The following is a 3,538-nucleotide window of genomic DNA, read 5'->3' on the forward strand; positions in this document are numbered from 1 at the left end:
TGTCCTTTATTGTATGACTGTATTGGGGTTTTCTAGAGGCACAGAACTAGTAGGATAGATGTATATATAAAGGGAGTTTATTAAGGAGTCTTTACTCACCCAATCGTGAGGTTCCACAATAGGCCATCTGCAAGCTGAGGAGCAAGGAAACCAGCCCGAGTCCCAAAGCTGAAGAACTTGGAGTCCCTGTTCAAGGGCAGGTGGCATCCAGCACGGGACAAACATGGAGGCCAGAACACTAAACCAGTCGAGTCTTTCCGTGTTCTTCTGCCTGCTTTTATTCTGGCCACGCTGGCAGCTGATTAGACGGTGCCCACCGAGATTGAGGGCGGGTCCGCCTTTCCCTGTCCACTGACTCAAATGTTAACTTCCTTTGGCAACATCCTCACAGACACACCCAGGAACAATATTCTGCTTGCTGGTTTTCTGAGACCGAGTCTCACTCTATTGCCCAGGCTGAGTGCAGTGGTGTGATCTCAGCTCACCGCAATCTCTGCCTCCCAGGTTCAAGCGATTCTCCTGCTTCAGGCTCCCGATGAGATGGGATTCCAGGCATGCGCCACCACGTCCAGCTAATTTTTGTATTTTTAGTAGAGATGGAGTTTCACCATGTTGGCCAGGCTGGTCTCGAACCCCTGACCTCAAGTGATCCACCTGCCTCGGCCTCCCAAAGTGCTGAGATTACAGGCCAGAGCCACCGCGCCCAGCCAGGAACAGTACTTTGCATCCTTCAATCCAACCAAATTGACACTCAATATTAACCATCACAGTGAAGAACCAATTGTTCCCGCACCTCTTCTCTTTTATCATGTGTTGAGCTGATTATTTTGGCGCCTTTGTTAACCCTATTATTTCTAAGCTGTGACCTCGTCTGTCACGTAGACGGAGAGTCCACATTTGTGCCGTTCTCCTCATGTGGCTTCATTGTCTCTTATGACTCCCACGTCTTTCTTCTTCACTCCCACGGCTCCTCCCGCTCCCCACCTGCATTTAGGTAAGACAGTCAAGTGCCACACAGCACCCTCCAGGACTCAGACTGGAACTGCATTGGGTTTGGGGCTGATTTGGGAGAATTCCATCTTGACGGTTTTTAGTCCTTGCATGTTTGAACAGGCTTCTCTGTCCACTTATGAAGGTCGTCTTTGATGCTTTTCAATCAAGTTTGATACTTTTCCTCTGTCAAGGCCTTGCACGATCTTCGTTAGATCTTCCCCGAGACGCACGTTAGTTGTAAATATTGTCTTTTTTTTTTTTTTTTTTTTTTTGAGACGGAGTTTCACTCTCTTGCCCAGGCTGGAGTGCAATGGCGCGATCTCAGCTCACCGCAACCTCTGTCTTCCTGGCTCAAGCGATTCTCCTGCCTCAGCCTCCCAAGTAGCTGGGATTACAGGAATGTGCCACCACACCCGGCTAGTTTTTGCATTTTTTTAGTAGAGACGGGGTTTTGCCACGTTGGCCAGGATGGTCTCGAACGCCTGATCTCATGATCCGCTCACCTTGGCCTCCCAAAGTGCTGGGATTACAGGCGTGAGCCACTGCGCCCGGCTTAAATGTTGTCTTTTTAAAAACTACATTTTGTATTTGCTTGTTCCTGGTTTATAGACTATTACTGATCTGGTTAGACTAATTTTGTACCCAGCAACATTGCTAAAATTTATTCTCAGTTCTAACAGGTTATTTTAATATCATCTGTGTTTGTTTCTTGCTTTCCAAACCCTCTGCATGTTTCTGGTCTAATTGTTCTTGCCAGGGTCTGCGATCTTGAAGAGAGGCGGGTTGCAGGCTTGGACGCTTCTGAGTTCAGTCGTCAGGATGGGGCTTGCTGGGGACCGTGGTAGATCTCTTCTAACAAATTAAGAAAATTTCTTCTGTTTTTAGCTTGCTGGAGTTTTGTTTTTTTTTAAATCAGAAAAGGTATTGCATTTTATCAAATTTAAAAGATCTTTTGGTATGATCATTTATTTTTTCTCTAGATTAACCTGTTGATGTGGTAAGTTACACTAACATATATTTGAGTTTTAAATCAAACTAATAATACATACAGTTTAAAAGTCAATTGTACTATGATTTCACTTCTTCAACTCCTTTCTATCCTCATAAGCAACCACTTTCTTTGGGAAAATGCACCTTAAACCTCCATATTTAAGGAAAAGTCATCACACTGTTATCCTTGTTGTTTCCATGTTAGACACTTTTTTTTTTTTTCTTTTTTGAGACGGAGTCTCACTCTGTCTCCCGGGCTGGAGTGCAATGGTGCGATCTCGGCTCACTGCAAGCTCCGCCTCCTGGGTTCAAGCCATTCTCCTGTCTCGGCTTCCCGAGTAGCTGGGATTACGGGTGTGAGCCACCACGCCTGGCTAATTTTTGTATTTTTAGTAGACACGGGGTTTCACCATGTTGGCCAGGCTGGTCTCGAACTCCTGACCTCAGGTGATCAGCCTGCCTCGGCCTCTCAGAGTGTTGGGATTATAGGCGTGAGCCGCCGCACCTGGCCCATTTTAGACACTTTTAATTTTAGTTCACTGATTTCTTACTATGCAGCCTTGGGATTTTGTTTCCAGCTGGATAAACCACCTTCTCTCCCTCCCTCCCGCTGGAGTTACGGCATATGCATGTGTATTTATCGCCAAATCAGTATTCGGTGCCTACTTTATGACAGTTATAAACTTTGTCTGTGGGTGAGGCACGCGGTGTTCCCTGACTGTATCTTCTTTCTTGCAGAACTTATATTTCCTGAAAATTAATGACTAATTTCTTTCCATGAATCTGCCAATAAGTTGTTGCAAACTTTTGAGCGAAGTGAAAACAGTCCCTCAGCGTTCAGCGGCGCCACGCGAGCCAGGATTTCTCTCCACGTGGACCTTCCTGTCTCCACGGGGACCCCGCGGGCCTCTGCATCGACAGCCCTGGGCCTCCCTTTGCTCCGGGGGCTCCCAGTACCTGGGCTGAGGCGCCCCCCGCCGGCGACACTGACCCTCAGGCACCTGCCCCACCTGCTTGACCGCAGCGTCCTCCCCGGAGACGCCCCGTCCTCCGGGCCCCGCCCGGGAGGCCTCCGCACACCGGCTGCCCGCGCGAGGAGGTCGCCGTGGGAGAAGTGGGGGGAGCCCTCGGTGAGAGCCTGCTGGCCACAGACGCGCTTCTCCTCTTTCACTCACTTGACGGGTTGCCAACCTCAGAATGCAGAGGACGTGGTTGCTTTGAGCCTTTGGTGCTGCTGTTGAGAATTCTGGGGCGGTTTTGCTTTGCGGACCCGGGTACATGAGCTCTTCTTTCCTCTCGGTGGCTGTGGGGTGTGTTTAATTTAGGTAACTGGGCGTCCAGTGAGCCCTTTCGATCTGGAAACCCCCAGGCTTGGGCTCTGGGACACGTCCCCACCTTATTTCTGGGACAATTCTTCCTCCCACCTTCTCTCTTCTGCTCTTTTGGGACCCCTGCTTCTGTGATGTGCCTGTTAGTCTCAGTCCCTCATTTCCGTTTTTCTCTCTCCTATTTTCCTTATTTTTATCTTTTTTCTATTTTGTAGGATATTTTCTTT

Source organism: Hylobates moloch, unplaced genomic scaffold, assembly GCF_009828535.3.
Source record: "Hylobates moloch isolate HMO894 unplaced genomic scaffold, HMol_V3 SCAFFOLD_17, whole genome shotgun sequence".
NCBI lineage: Eukaryota > Metazoa > Chordata > Mammalia > Primates > Hylobatidae > Hylobates > Hylobates moloch.